Source organism: Vespula pensylvanica, chromosome 19, assembly GCF_014466175.1.
Source record: "Vespula pensylvanica isolate Volc-1 chromosome 19, ASM1446617v1, whole genome shotgun sequence".
NCBI classification, from domain to species: Eukaryota; Metazoa; Arthropoda; class Insecta; order Hymenoptera; family Vespidae; genus Vespula; species Vespula pensylvanica.
Window position 1 is genome coordinate 2,736,792 of NC_057703.1, and position 17,695 is coordinate 2,754,486.

A 17,695-nucleotide genomic window follows, 5' to 3' on the forward strand; every position below is an offset into this window, starting at 1 on the left:
AACGGGAAGGAAAAAGAAAAGGAAAGGAAAAACAAATCTGATAATAACGAATTTTAACGCGATGAAAAAAAAAAAGAAAAGAAAAGAAAAAGAAAAAGAAGAAGAAGAAGAAGAAGAAGAAGAATTCTTGTTATAGAAAGCGAATTTAGATCTGTATCACATTGGAATAATTCAAGAGAGTATACTACTCGCAATTATATCCATCTACTCTTCGTCTTACCACATTTCGTTTCTTACCCACGCGAAATACGAAATATGATTAAAGTCATGGAAGAAGAAGAGGAGTGAGTATGCGAGCCACGCATGCAATTTCCATGCCAATGAAAGTGGTTTCTCCCGCGTAGTTCTGTTCGCGTGTTTTCCACGCCGTGCCGCCAATTATCACGCCGCTCAGGAAAAATAATATTACCTCTTGAGACCAGTACGTACTACTCCCTTCTACTTCTCCATCTCTTTTTTTTTACCTCTCATCCTCCATCTTTATCTCCAGCTTCACCTCCTCCTCCTCCTCCTCTTCCTTCTCCTCCTTCTCCTCCTTCTCGTCGTCTTCCTCCTCTTCCTCTTCCTCTTTCTCTTACACCTTCTTCTTCTTCTCTTCCTCTCTTCCTCCTTCTTTCGGTTTCTTTGAAAGATGACTACCACTTTGTTGCAACTTTACTACTAACGATCCGTCCTTGCATCTTTGTTAGGTTCGCACGATCCCTTACGTTGGTTTGTAGTATACCACGCTTTTTCTGACTGAGTTCGTGTGGCCGTTTAAATTCGTTTCGATGAACTACGACCTTCTTCTTTTTCTTCCTTTTTTTTTTTTCTTTTCTTTTCTTTTCTTTTCTTTTTCCTTTTCGTCCTTTTTTTCGAGAAAGAAGCGGAGAATTGTTTTTTGGGATTATTATTATTTTTTTTTTTCTTTTCTTTCCTTTTTTTTTTGAGGAAAGAATGGGAAATGGGCTTTTTGGAATTATTATTATTATTATTATTATTATTATTATTATTATTATTATTATTGTTATTATTATTTTTGTTGTCGTTTTCTTTTTCTTTTTTCTTCATCTCTTTTTATTCCTCTTTCGAGAAAGGAATTGAGAATTGTTTACTGGGATTATTATTATTATTATTGTTATATTTATTTTTATTTTAAACATATTTAATATAATTAATAGTTAAATATATTAAATAATTAAAGTAATTTAATTGAATTAATCGAATGAAATATATTTACGTCAATTATGATTTATAAACACGAATAGATAAAACAATAATATTAATGATTTTATATACGATTTTAATCATTAAAGAAATACGATTATTTTTCCTTCTTTTTTCTTTTTTCGTTGTAACATTAATTCATATTTTTATATCAAGTGAGAATTGTTATAAATTGTTAAAAACAAGAATAATAATTATCTACAATTTCAAACGGGAAAATTGGAATGGACGTATTTCGTGAATATTAATTCTTCGATTAAAATTACAATTTTTCGGATGATTATTACATCAATAACGATTAGTCGTATCCGTCCATTAATCGTTTCGTTCGAAAAGTTAAGACTTTCCATGGTATGATAACGAATGTCCCACGTTGGTAGTCCAAAGAAATCTCGACTCTTAGCGCCACGATGGCACCCATAAAGTCTCACACGGTGCGATGAATCATAACGATTTATCGTTCTTCGGGACCAAGCGTTTTCATAAAAGCGCGTTTATCTTACGTGGGACGCGTTTTACCTCATTGAGAGAGAAAGAGAGAGAAGCTTTTAAATTTTATTTTAAAGTATGTATGCTTATACCTTGGGAAACGGTATCTCATTGTGTACCTACCTACTTGTGTATTTTAAAATGATTGACAAAAAAAAAAAAAATTTTAATTAATCTAATATTTTTGATAGGAGAATTTATCGACACCTTAATTCACGAGCTTAATTTGTATTAATGAAAAATATAAATAATGTGATATTTTTTATTTTCTTTTTCTTTCTTTTTTTTTCTAGACAAATTTATTCATAGCTTAATCGATATTTAATTCGTATAGCAATGAAAAATGTAAAGAATTTGATATTGTGAAAAGAAGAATCTAATATATGAAAAAAATTCAGTATCTAATTTGTTTGAATTGAAAATGTAATATTTATTTTGGAAGCAATCTAATATTATCGATAGAAAAGTTTATCGACATCTTAATTCGTTAATGAAAAATAGAAATAATCTAGTATTTATTATGGGAGCACAATTGACGTTAATTTTATTTTTATTGATTTAGAATTTTGAAATACATATTGATCATCTAATTAATACTTCAATTTTTTTTTTTTGAATGAATATTTTCTATTTGTGTGTAGAATAAAAAAAATAATTTTTTTTAAAGAAAGGTCAAGTAAAAATAGATTTGTCTTAAAATTAGGACACAAACACACACAAACAGAGACAATTAATATAAAACAATTAACTTATTATTTTGATTATTACGAAAATATTCGAAAATTAACACAAATACATAATTTACACATTGTTATTTCATATTAATTATTTTTTTGTCGTTAATAAACCATTTTAATAGTTAACTAAATAGCTACAATTTATGCGATCGTACATCTCGCACTGTGTTACAGAAAACGTTTTGTAAGAAATGAATTAAAAAGAAAAAAAAAGAAAAAAAAAAAATGAAAAGAAGAATTCCTAAACGTATCATTTGCAACTATTAAGCATCAATTTCTAATTTCCAATATAAACTCCCATAAAAATTTCTATGAAATAGAAATCATATTATAAAAAAATTTTATGATAAGTAATATGATTTTGGTAACTCTATATATATATAATATATATATATATATATATATATATATATATATATATATAGTTATAGTGCACTCAAACATTTTTGCATTTCCGGCTTGCAGCTGCGAAAATTATATATCACGAAGGGTATCGAGTGACAGTGTATTTTACATCGGCTTATCAAGATTACAGGCATATGTGGGGCGCATCGTTGCAACCATGGGGAGAAGGCCGATGCTCTCGATAATGAAAAAATAAGTGTTGGGATAATTAAATATAATGAGAATAAACTTACCTGAGAACAACTTGTGCATACGTATCATGCGCATTATAAAAACGACGATAGTAATGTGGGACGTTCGATGGGATGATTCCGCGAGTCATTATATATAATTTTCTTTCGTAAAAAAAAAAAGGATTTACGTTGATTGTTATATCTTATCGAAATTCTTTATTTTTTCTCTCTCTCTCTCTCTCTCTCTCTCTTTCTCTCTTTCTTTCTCTCTCGTTACGATTTTTCGAGATGCCATCGTATTTTGTATTTTTTTTTTTTTTAATTCCAGTATTTGTTTATTAATGGCGTGTTTTATCTTCCGTTATTATCAAACGATATTTTGTTTTTCGTATGAATGAAATCTAAAAAGATCATTATATTTTTATTTTTGTTAATTTATTTTTAAATGCCAAATATTTTTTATAGAATCGCGAAATGTTATTATATTTCTATTTAGCAATTTGTTCTTCTTTTTGTTTCTTTTTTTTTTTTTTGTTACGAAATTCTAAAATATTTATTATACGTTTGTTCATTAATTCGCTCTTCCTTTTTATTTATTTATTTATTTTTTTTTTTATCATACACATTGTTCATCGCAGATCTCTCATATAACTTCGTAATTATTGTTTATTAATTTTCATACTTCGAATACGCTCGAATGCTATTGTCAGTCGCAAATTTTATTGAAAAAAAGGAAGGGAAAAGAATAATATTATATTAAAAAAAAAAAATAACAATATCATATTTTTAATTATTACATTCTAATCAACGATAAGATTAATCTGTAAGTTCATTTGCAACTATAAAGCATCAATTTCCAATTTCCAATATAATAAACTCCCATAAAAATTTCTATAAAATAGATAATCATATTATAAACAAATTTTATAATAAGTAATATGATTTTGGTAAAATCAAACGATAATCAAACGACTATCAAACGATATCAATTCTAATTCGTTAGGACTAATTCGTTAGAACAAACGCACTAAACATACATACTTAAATTTAAATACCATCCTCTTCTTATTCCTAAATTACTCACCTTACCTACGCATTCAGAGTCCCGAACGGAAAAAGAAAAAACAAGAAAAAAAAACACACACAAAAAAGAAATAAATAAATAAATAAATAAATAAACAGAAAGAAAAAGAAAGAAAAACAGCCAAACGTTTTATCGCCACTTTATGGGAATAATCTAAACGTTACAGGCAGTAACGTCATTTGCACGCGAATGAATCGCACGGAAACTCGCGCGCTCGCGCTATAATAAATCTGCATAAAGGTGCAAATAATCTTCCTGCAAGGAATACCACCGAACTTCCTCTCTTCGACGAATAAAAACGTCGAATTTCTTCCTTCTTTCATTTTTTCTTTTACATTCTTTTTCCCCCTTTCTCTCTCACCTTTTCCTTTTTTCTCTCTTTAACATCGAACAGCAAGCGTAGTAAAGCGTGGTGCGACACGATCTGTTATAAGAAAAGAAGAAGAGTATGAGAAGAGTTAGGGTGAAGAGTTAACGTAAGAGACGTATGTAGGATAAAGGAGAGAGGGGGTTGAACGAAGAGGGTGGATAAGTCTGAGGGGGTGGTAGAGGGGGAGAGGAGGGAGGGAGAGGAAAGAAGAGAAGGAAAGATGTGATTCTTTTATGGCGTGGCTTTGTAAATGAAGTTTATCCACGGTTCAATGTCGACGAAAAAGAAAAAGAAGAAAGAGAGAGAGAAAGAGAAAGAGAGTAGGTGGGTTGGTGGGTGGGTGGGTGGAGAGAGGGAGAGAGGGTAAGGATGAAGTAAGGAGAAAGAAGAAGCAAAGACGTTCTCGTATCGTCAAGTAGATCGTAAAGATCTCTTTTACCTTCTTTTCAACTCATTTCACTCGGTCGCACGTCATAAACCATCCCAACCATCTCCCTTACAATCTCCCTCCTATAACCCATACCTACTACACCCCATACTCCATACCTCATACCCCGTATATCTCAAACCCTTCGCCACGCGCGAGTTTCACGTCTATTCGTCTTGGATACGCGATCGCGATATTATTACCGTGATGCCGTCTTATTATGTAATATATTGCCTTTTATACGCTTGGTAGAATGTAACTTGAGAGAGAGAGAGAGAGAGAGAGAGAGAGAGAGAGAGAGAGAGAGAGAGAGAGAGAGAGAGAGAGAGAGAGAGAGAAAGCTAGAAATTGATAAAACGTACCACGTTTCGTACAGATGATAGAAAGAGAGAGAGAGAGAGAAAGAGATAGGTATATATGAAAAATGTTGAAAGCCCGAAGCTTTCATATTATTCACACGAGACGAGTAAACTTTTTTACTTACTTACCTACTCACTCACTCACTCACTTACTTACTTACTTACTTACTTATTTACTTACTTACTTACTTACTTACTTACTTACTTTCTCATTATTTTTTTTTTGTATGTTTTTATGTTTTTTTTTTTCTTTTTTCCTTCTCTTTTTTTCTCTTTTCTTTTCGTGGCTCGTTTTTTCCTTTAACAGTTCGAAAGCAAGAATTGTAAGGGAATATTATCGATACGATTTGATTGAAATGTATAATATTATTTCGAATTTATGATGGATGTAGGCTTTATATGATAACGCTTGAATATTATACATTTGATTTATATAACTTAGGTATTATGTGTGCCATGGAATGTTTCTTTTTTGTTTGGTTTTATTATTATTATTATTACTGTTGTTGTTGTTATTTTTGTTTTTTTTTTTTATATTTTTTACTTAGTAAAGTCTTATTTTATGTCAGGGTTTATACATTTTTTTTATATTGGATCTGTTGCATAGTCATGCAAGTGTTCCATATTTGTAAAATAGATCATATGATGTGATAAAATAAAAGGAGAGAGGGAAAGAGGGTGAAATAAGTAGATGAAAAATGTTTAAAAGTTTGAAGCTCTTATATATTCGCAGAAATATGATAATCAACTGAACTTTCTTTTCTTTTTTCTTTTCTTTTTTTTTTTCTTTTTTCTAAGATATTGCCTCTTTTAAAAGACACGTAATACTTTTTTTTTCTTTTTTCTCTCTCTTTCCTTTTTTTTTTTTTTGTTTGAATAATATTTACGCTCGGATTAAAACGAAATTCATAATTTAATAATAAATTATTCATTAACTTCTGCAAGTTTACATTTTAAATGTGAATCTTAAATTAGTAATATAATATCTAATTACATCTCATGTATCATAATTAACATAATTTTTCTATGCTTTTCACAAATTCTGTCAAATATATCACGGGGCTGGTACAAATAATATTTACCATAAAATACCCTTGTGTTGCGTATTCGTCACTTTCACAAGAGAAAAAAGAAATTGATAAGAATAATTTATTTCAAATTTTATTATGGCATACCATTTAAAAGACACCATTTATAATATCTCGTAAATGATTGTATAAATTACAATTGTTCTGAATTTATATCTCTTTCGATAATGAAAATAATAATTTATTACAAATTTTGTTATGATTTATCAATTTATAATTCAACATGTTATACATATTTCCAAAATAAATGCTGATTTAAATAAAAAATCCATTTATATTTTGTTAAATTTACAATCTAAGTACTATTTAAACTAAACAATGATCTATCATTTCTTCATAGACAAAAATATTTTAATTAGTTAAGTAATATTTAATGAAATATAACATTTACCATAAAGTATATCTGCATTCCGGATTCCTTACTTTCAAAAAAGAGAAAAAAAAAAAAAGATAACAATGATTTATTACAAATTTTGTAATGATTAAACCAATCATTAAAATAACTGTTGATATAAATAATAAATCTATTAATATTTCATTAAATTCGTAGCTTGAGTACTATTTAAACAAACCCATAACCTATTATTTTCTCATAAATAAAATATCCGAATTAAATAAATAAATAATTAATACTTAAATAATATTTAATTACGTATAACATTTCCCACAATATATATTTGCGTTCTGTAAATTTACTATTTCGAATAATGGTAAATATTATCCTCCCCCTCTCTTTCTCTCTCAATTGAAATAAGAAATAAAAAGTATTGAAAAAAACAAATACATAAGAGCTTCCCTTTTCGAATCGACTTCCGTGACGAAGCTCTCTCTCTCTCTCTCTCTCTCTCTCTCTCTCTCTCTCTCTCTCTCTCTCTCTCTCTCTTTATCTTTCTCTCTTTCTATGTACAGAGATCGCGTGTCAAGAAAACATAATCCTTAGGTCGTTTGTACATACGATTTTAAATGATAATTCCCTAACGCATATCGTATATGTACCAGGTAAGTACATATAATATTATAAATGAACGATAAAACTCTTATTATCTATACGATTAAATCTTGTTATTAAAGTCGCATAATACGGTGGAAAAAAAAAAATTCATATCCACTATAAAAATGTGATTCAAACGGATACGATATTATACTATGAACAACTCGGAAAGTGAATGATATAAAGAAGTTAACTTGGAGGTTAATGAAATCAAAGTAGAATATATACATACATACATACTATAGGGATGTACGATGGTATGTGAGAACGAACGTACAAGAGAGAGAGAGAGAGAGAGAGAAAGAGAGAGAGAGAGAGAGAGAGAGAGAAAATACTTGTTCACGATCGAGAGGATTTATCGAAGGCTTATTGGACGTCGTCGTCGTTGTACGTCTACTTAGGGTAACGTTACCTTGAACATTTTCATGGTCTCGTGGCTGTTTAACTCGCTTTGAGCTCTTCGTTTCCTCGATTCCTCCCTGAGGCTTATATCTACCTACCAGTACCAATACATAAACACGTCCTATCTCTCTCTCTCTCTCTCTCTCTCTCTCTCTCTCTTTTCTCTTTCTCTCTTTGTATACATATATCTAACGATACGTATTTGTAAATACGTTTATGTATACGTATACGATTATACACACGTACTATACACGGAATACGCACATTTAGTTATGTACACACATACGTACAGACACATACATACATATATATATATATATATATATATATATATATATATACATACATGTACGTTCATAGTTCCCGTATACTCAAGAGAGAAACAGCGAATAAAGTGGCCCGAACACGCGGTAATTAATTACCGCGATCTGATTGCGTGCAATTAATCCTCCCGTCTTCTACGCGGATCATTAATTAAGAGCAAACGAATGTCTCCGGTATTGTAGACACACCGTACCGTATATAACGCGCGTTACGTTCATTTATTTGGAATAATTTAGTTTAAATGAGTAAACCGTCGGACATGTACTTAGGTAGGTAGGTAGGTAGGTAGGTAGATAGGTAGGTAGGTAGGTAGGTAGGTAGATACGCCGAATATTTTTTTTCCGATGGAATCATGTTACCTCTGTTCGCACCCACCTTTCTAAAAGACCTACTTGATAAATTGTGAGATTTTCAAACGTCATTCGTAATTAAGTTCTACGTTTGTACATTTATATTATCGAACTCGTTTTATTATATATTATGGGATTTCTGATATCTTGAAGTTGTATTTATTGAAATAGAATATGACGATTAATAATGATAAATTTATGTATTGCAATGAATTATTTTTTATCGTCTTTTATTTGTCATATGTCATTTTAATGTTGAATAAATTTGGGAATGTGTATATTCTTTTTTCGATTGTTTCAATATTGATCTTTTCTTTTTCTTCGAATTTTTCGACGAGGAATAAAATTTTTAGGAATTTTCAAGTAAAATTCGAATCATTGAATTTGATTATTTTTTTTCTTTCCTATTTCTTTTTTCTTTTTTTCTTTTTTTTTTTTTGCTTTTTATCAAAAGAATATTACGAATTTTAATTTGGATATTAAAATCTTTTTAAGGAGATTGTAATTGGAAAATTTGGATTTAGAAATTTTATGATCGAAATTAAAAATATGTAAGATAAATGTTACTATAGAAACGATTGTAATTTTAATTAAAAGAACGTTAATTTGATTTTGACTTCAACGTCGTCCGATCTTGATTGTAAATTAAGAAATTGATTACATTTGATTCGAATGGAAATCTATCGGATAAAATTAATTTGAAAATTCTAATTAAAAGTTTATAAATTTATAATTTCTTATAATTAGAATTAAAAATAAAATTCAAATATAAAAGTTAATCGATATCGAAGATAATGAATTTCGATTATATCATCTTACAAGCTTCTAATAGAAAACGAAAAAATAATGATTTTTAACAAATCACTTTTAACTTGAGTTGAAATCTCTCTAAAAGGAAGAAAAAGAAAACAAACTATTTAAAATAAAGTTACAAATTAAAGATTAAATTAAAATAATAACTCATAAATATGAATTAAAAATCACTGAATTTCGATGATTAAATGATCTTATCGATTTTGGACAAAAATTAATAACTTTCTTAATTCTCATCGAAATAATTATTTCTAAAAAAAAAAAAAAAAAGAAAAAAAGAAAAGAAAAGAAAAAAGAGAAACAATAAAATTTAGAAATTGTAAAATTGAAAATAATAATCGAACGTCAGAATCATTCGTTTGTATCGTGTCTCTTATGGAATTTTTTTCGGAGAAAAAGAAAAACAGATAGAAAAAAAAAAGAAAGAAAACGAATTAGAGCAAGAATATTCAATGTTAACGTAATAATAGGATAAAAACGTGTATTACGTTCTCCATGATCTTGAATATCATTAATACCGAACATACTAGGAAAATTTAGCCGACATGTTTGAAAGTTTGTACGAACGCGGTATACATTTATGCTTTCGTTTTATACAGAGAAGAGAAAAACCTCGGTAACATTCAAGACAAAACAGGTAGAGGAAACATTTTTCCTCGGTTTTCCTCCGCAACGAGTTGGACAAGGTCCCTCGAGAAATTTCTGTAGTCGGTATATTAACACCGTCGAAACGTAATTATTATTCTCTACATCGTCAGTGAAGAACACTTCGCGGGTTGGCAAGTCCCGTGCTTATGGTGTATGTTTTTTTTTTTTTATTTTTTTCTTTTTTCTTTTCTCATTCTTCTTGTTCTTCTTCTTTTCTTTATATGCGAGCCCGAACCTTGTAAAGTTTTTATTTATACGTCTCATTGTATGTAACTCTTCCTACAACATTCCTACTTGGGTTCTTTCGCTCGTTCCACGCATTATTTCTTTCTTTTCTTGAAAATTATTCCAAATTCCGTGCCGCCATAACAATTCCTCTTCACGTTATCATTATTTCGTTTCTTATTAAGAACATCTCTTTATTTGCTTTTCATTATATTTCCAATAAGAATTAATCACAATTTTGTAATTATCGTTTTTGTCGTCGTTTTTTATCGAAAAGAATTTTTTTCTCTTTCTTTTTTTTTTTTTTTTTTTATTATCCTTGCGGTTCTTATTCAAAAATTGCGATGATTCTTATAAAAAAAAAAAAAAAAAAAAAAAAAAAAGATAATAATAATAAAAGTGAAATAAAAGAAAAATCGAGTAAAATCGAATGGATCAATTATCATCTCGTATATTTGTGTGTATGTGATGTGTGTACACGTACCATACGCACACGCGCATAAACATATATATATATATATATATATATATATATATATATATATACATATTAATTTTGAATAAAGTCACACGGTACATTACACGGGACACACATTCCCATGACACGATACTCTCTTACGAAACCTCAGAGTTTAAGCAAAGAAACAACCACGTTTGCACAACTTCCTCCTCCTAACTCTCTCCCTCTCCCACCCTACTCTAACCCCCCACTGTTTCACCAACTTTCAGAGTCATACATATACATACACACGTACTTATACATAAATATGCATACATACATATGCATACGTATGCATACATATACATATATATAATACATATATGCATATGTTTACATACATATACAAAAATACATATATATATATATATATATATATGCTTACATATATATACAAAAATACACACATACATATGACAGTACTCATGTGTTAGTGTATGTGTATACATACATACATATATATATGTGTGTGGGATCAAGAAGTTTAATAACGTGATTGAAGGCGCGGCAGCGATCGGAGTGCATTAAGGTCAGATGGGTCCAGGAACGTAAAGATAATAAGCCGCCAGCCACCGATCGACCAAGAGCTAAATAAGCTCTTCTTCTTCTTCTTCTTCTTCTTCTTCTTCTTTTTCTTCTTCTTCTTCTTCTTCTTCTTCTCCTTCTTCTCCTTCTTCTTCTCCTTCTTCTTCTTCTTCCCGGGTCAGGACGTACGTAATGCGTATAAAAGACTCATTTCGTCCGATATTACGATGAGAAATATAGAGATTTCGAGTTGAACGTTGGAGGGAGTGGGAAGAGAGGAAAGGAAAGAAGAGTTATTCTTTTTACCTTCCCTCCTTCTCCCCATCTTACTTCCCCTAACTCTCTAACGTACCGCCGGCCATATTAAAATACAACAACAGTAACGTCTAGAAAGAAAACAACAAAAAAAAGTAAAACATAAAGAAAAACAAAATTAAAGGAAAAAAATCAAGAAAACGTAAATCGTCAAGAATGTGATACGAACTCTAACGATATTCTACGTTACGCACGAATACGTTGATTTATTCAAAAAAAAAAAAAAAAAAAAAAAAAATGCAAATTTTCAAAAAACCGATACAAACTCTAACGATATTCTAACGACACATATCGCTCTACGTTACCCACAAATATACTGATCTATCAAAAAAAAAAAAAAAGAACAAAATCCAAGTTTTCAACAAAAAAAAAAAAAAAAAAAAAAAAACACCGACACGAACTCTAACGACGTCGCATACGACTCTAACAACATAGTTTGGATAAACTCTAACATTCATAAAAAAGACCCCGCAAATTTTCAAGAAACGTCGGTCTCTAACAAAACCCCAACGTTACATATCTCAATATACGGTACATACAAATATACCAGTATCAATCCAATTTATATAAATTCAATTGGGCGCATCAAAAGTTTCCCAGAGTTGATTCCAGGGAGGATTTTATAAAATGAAGGAGATGGGGGTAGTTAACCGAAATCTTTGATGGGGTACGAGATGTACGATTGATGAAGAGGAAAAAGAAGGGGAAGAAATGGGAAGGGATGGATGTATTCTTCTGTACGATACGATGAAAATTTTTCATAAAAGAAATGAACGCAGTGAACCTCCGGTAGAGGTTCAGGACTCTGGAGGACGGAGGATGGAGGATGAAGGATGGATGATGAAGGATAGAGGATACAGGAGAAAGGAGAGAGGAGAGAGTGGGGTACGAAGCGATCGGGAACGAGGTCAGCTAGGTCGGAGCGCATAAAAATAATAATCAATCGAACGAGCGGTCGACGAGCGGTCGACGAGCGGTAAGTGAGAGCTCGGCAATTACGCGGTGGCGGCGGTGCCTGTGCTGCGGTTTTCAAACGGTCCTGGTATATACGATGGTATAGAGTAGAAGAGTCAGCATCGGTTGAAGGGAGGAGGGAGAAAGGGTATAGAACCTCCGGCGCTTCCTTCTATACCGCCCTTAATTCACCTCCTTCTCTTTTTCCTCCTCCTCCTGTTTCTTTCTCTCTCTCTCTCTCTCTCTCTTTCTCTCTCTCTCTCTCGCTCTTTCTCTTTTTCTATCTGTCTATCTCACTCTTACTCATTCTCTTTCTCTTTCTCTTTCTCTCTCTTTTACTCTTTACGGTTTGCCCTTCTCGCTTACGCTATCATAACGTAACAACGCGAGACTCCCTCGCTTTATTATTAAAAGTTAAAATTCCACTGGGAGCCGGAGGCGATCTTGTGGTGAACCATCTCTCTATTCTCTTCTCGTTCTATCTATCTATCTATCTATCTTTCTTTCTTTCTTTCTCTTTCTTTCTTTCTCTCTCTCTCTCTCTCTCTCTCTCTCTCTCTCTCTCTCTCTCTCTCTCTCTCTCTCTATCTATCTATCTATCTATATATCTCTGTATATCTCTATCTCTCTCTTTTGGTGCTTTTTTTATGGACTCGTACAAACGTTTATTGGCTCGAGGTACTCGAAGCTCGTAAGGGAGCTAGTAGAACTCCTGTGTAGAGTGAGGAACACAATCCCTCTTCCTCCTCCTCATCCTCCTCTCTTCACATTACTACTACTACTACTACTACTAGTAGTAGTAGTAGTAGTAGTACTCTTGAGTTTTGTGTTACTATTCTTTTTTTTATATATTCTCATACCTTTGCTCTCTTTCAAAATGGACGATCCAATCTCGTTGAAAGAACTTATAGTCTCTATTATTTGAACTTGTCTTCATTATTCATACGTTAGAGTCTGTTATTCATGATTCCAATGATAAATGGAAATCGATTGAGATTGTATTAGTTAAGTTGTTAAGTATAGGTAAGTGATTCGTTTCGATACTTGGTTTTTCTTTTCTTTTCTTTTTTTTCGTTTTTTTTTCTTTTTGGAAATTACGTTTCTCTGTGATCGATGATTTTTCTTATTTATATATCTTTTTTTTTTTTACGGATTTTCTTTCGTTTCAATGTCATTTGATTTGATTTGATTTGATTTGTTTTATTGAAATTATTATTTTTTTCTTTTATCAATTTTTCGTTTGGTTTGCGGTACTTAGAATCATAGATATCATTATGCGCGTTCGTGATTCTTTCTTTTTTCTATTTTCTTTTTTCTTTTTTTTTTTTTTTTTTTACTAATTATTATTTACTTCCGTTCGTCTAATTACGAAAATAATTATAGTAAATTGTAGTATATAATGAAAATAATTGTCCTATAACCTTAACTATAAGAAAATATATTTATCTTTTACTTAAGACTTTATTTATTCTTTACTATTATTATTGTATCGTTAACTATTAACTTTAAAATTTAATTAATGTTATCATTATGAAATTCTGTATGCTTGGTGAACAATTAGTTTGAACAAATAAGAGGAAGAAGAAAGCACAGACGTATAAAATGATTGAAATTCTTATATAGACGTATTAAATCAGAGAAGATATTATATGTTTGTTTTATTTATGAAACACTTTCTAAATCGACCAATGGTTCGTCGTAGACTGAGGATTTCTCATCATTGAGAGTAAATAAACCAAAACATAAATAAACCGAGAAAGTCGGTTTAAATTAAAAATTAAAATAAACAGAAATCGTAGCCGAGAATCAAAATATTAGGTTTGGCTTATGTAAGTAGACATTTTCAGTCATTTTATATTTGAATGAATAACGATAGTATTCGTTGAAAAATATTTTTCTAATTACAAATTGAATATTGTACTATATTATTTTTATCATATTTATTCAGTCATTGTTATTTTATTTGAACATTTCGAGATTATTTAATAATATTATACGATTTCATTGTTATACTTATCATTTTTGTATTATTATTGTTTATTTAGTTATTATCAACATTTTTTTTTTTTTTTTAGATAAAACACTAATTAAAATTTCAATATTACTTAAAGTTAATAGTTAAATCTTATTGTTTCAATCTTCATTATTAGAGAATTATTATATTAATTACATATAATTATTATATTAGTATATTAATATATTAAATTATATGTATATATAATATATATATATATAACAAATATATTATTGTATTATTTTTTAAATATTTTTAAAAATATAAATACTATTATATAATATTAATATTATATTACTAATATCAATTAACTATTCTCTTAAAGTATTCACTCTAATATAATCAATACAAATAATATTAATATAAATAATACCAATATAATACAATAAATAATACCAAATTCTACAATACTACAATAACATTTATTATTATACTATTTATACTATAACGTTATACAACTTTGTTGTTCATTATTCTTAACTTCTATATAATATCATGTCACTTTATTAATCACTTAATTAAACTGTATACATATATATATTTTTTTATTTTATTCAGTTATTTAATGAACAATTAATTTCAATATTACTTGTTAATCAATCTCAATGGTATCGTTGCTTTCTGTTAACTCTACTATAAGGGATGAGAAAAATTGAGAACGATTAAACGAAAGGGTAACGTTGTATCGTAGAGCCGACGAAATTGTTAAAGGGTTGGCAGAACGAACGGGATCGCCATTTACTCGCAGACTGATTGAAACGCGTTAACGGTGACGGCATTGCTATGGAATATTTAAACGAAACAGGGGTCGAGCTATGCCGGTGAACTGAAGCGAGCTGGAAAACCGCAGCTCGTCTACTCGTCCACATTGAAATTCCCTATCACCGAAAACTATCACCGCAGAACATTTCGAGGGTTCATAAACAAACGTATCCGGGCAGGCCAATTTCACGACGAGTCTACCAGCGATAAAGTTAAACTGCTATCGGTGTACTTTTTTTTCTCTTTTTTTTCTCGTTTTTTGTTTTGTTTTGTTTTGTTTTTATATCTTCTTTTTTCTTTTTTTTTTTCTATCTATCCATCTATTTATCTTTCTTTCTTTTTCTTCTTCTTCTTCTTGATCGGATATACATTAACGTTTTATTTAAGTTTTGAATATATACAGATAGATGTATACTAATGATGATGATCAATTATAGTTATATGCACAAATTATTTCATTGATTCTGTTTATGAAATTGTATCGAAATGAATCATTTCGAAGGATTGGTAATAAAGTAAAGAGCAACGAATAGTATTTTAATGGTGCCATTTATGATATTTGATATGATTTGATAGTTTAATATTTGTGGAAAGTATGCAAGTATGAGTATATTTGTCGTCGTTGTTACAATAATTTGATGCAATTTCGTATTTTAATACTTTTTGTATTATCCTAATATAAATTATAGTTAATTAATGCTTAATATGATATTGTCTGTATTATTAGTTTTAGAAAATGTACATCAACTTAAAACTAACTTTTTCTAATAAAAATATATATTATAATATAAAAATATATATATATATATACCAAAAATATATAAAAATATATATGTAAATATATATATATAATTAACAAAATTGAAAAAAAATACAATTAATACAAAAAAAAAAGAAGAAAACAATTTAATTAAATAATTCATAAAAAATTTAATTAAAATATATAATAATATTAATTAAAAAATTAATATAAATAAGAATAATTAAAAAATTTAATGAAATGAATAATAAAATTTCCTCTCTTTTCCTTGTTTCTTAAGAGAAAAACATCCTATTGGAATAATTAGTAAGAATATTCAAAAAAAATATATATATATATAAAGAATGAAAAACCGAAAAAAAAGAAACGGATAAACGAAAAGAAAAAGATAATAAACAAATTATCCAAAAACAACGAAACGAAAAGAAAGAATAAACTCTTCGAAAAATTCATACATCAAATTCATTTCATCGTCCTTAGAAAATGAGCCGTTAATAATATACACGATGAGAGATCGTAGTAATACCAACAGTATCATCCTTTTTATGGGAAATGGTGGGGACGACGATGTAAGGAGAGGGGAGAATGAGGGGAAGGGAGAAAGATAATACTGAAAGAGTATCTCTTCAACGTAATTTTACGTCGTCGTAAACTGAACGTCAGCGTTAGAGTATACCCTAACTTCCCTCGATAATAATCATTCGTTCGCTTTTTAATCCACTAGTATATTGGCTCCTTTATAGTGAAAGGAGGCGCAAGAAGATGCAACAAAAGAAAGTGCAAGGAATATTTATACCACCCTACCCCTCCTCTCACCCCTCTTCACCCCCCACTCTAACTCTACCACTTTTCTCCTACCAAAAACAACCACCTCATGGCTCGTTTACACGAGAAGGGATATAAACTGTTCGGGGAACGTGATCCTTGCTGATAGCTTCGACATTATTTTCTTTCTCTCTCTTTCTCTCTCTCTCTTTCTCTCTTTCTATCTATTTATCTCACTCACTCTCACTCTCATTCTCATTCACATTCTATCTCTCCCTATCTCTGTCCCTTTCTTTCCGTCCCCTTTCCTAAGTATCGTTCGATATACACAGGAATATCGTATACGGCGACAGGACTACGTAGAAATTCAGGACGAACGACCGATAAAATAATTCCGATCGGAGGAAGGTTCGCGCGATTACGTATTATGCTAAACACGCGAAAATGGCTTTTTAAATGGAACATCTACATTTATGCGGCCTACCTTACCTATACCTATACTTTTTCGTATATCTCCACCTTTTCATTTATTTTTTATTTTTTATATATATATTTTTTTTCTTTTTTCATATATATGTATATGTATATATGTATATATATATATATATGTTTTTTCATCTTTGTCCAACTTATATCTTTTCTTTCTTTTCTCTCGAAAGATCTCTCTCGTGGCGCGTCTTCGTCGTTTTCGTCGATCGTCGTCGTTTTCGTTGATAGTCGATCGTCATCGATCGTCGACGACGAAAGAACCACGGCGTCGAATTAAACGCAATTTTCGTTCATCGTGAGCATGCATAACAAATTGTCGAGAGAATATATCGAGACGACCGCCTCGAGAACGAACATCTTTATAGTTAGAAAACCGGCGGCTGCCTTATGTATATTATGCGCACGTATCACGGATGCTTTCGTCGCGTCTCGATCATTACGTTCTTTCGATTATTTTTATGAGCTCTCGCATAATAATAATAATAATAATAATAATAATAATAATAATAATAATAATAATA

The 17,695-nt window shown here is 30.0% G+C and overlaps 1 protein-coding gene across 5 annotated transcripts in view; it reads left to right on the forward strand.

The window, feature by feature from the left end:
* Positions 1-17,695, forward strand: part of LOC122635861 (ankyrin repeat domain-containing protein SOWAHC) — a 230,070-nt gene that overhangs the window by 136,345 nt on the left and 76,030 nt on the right. The window lies entirely within an intron of this gene.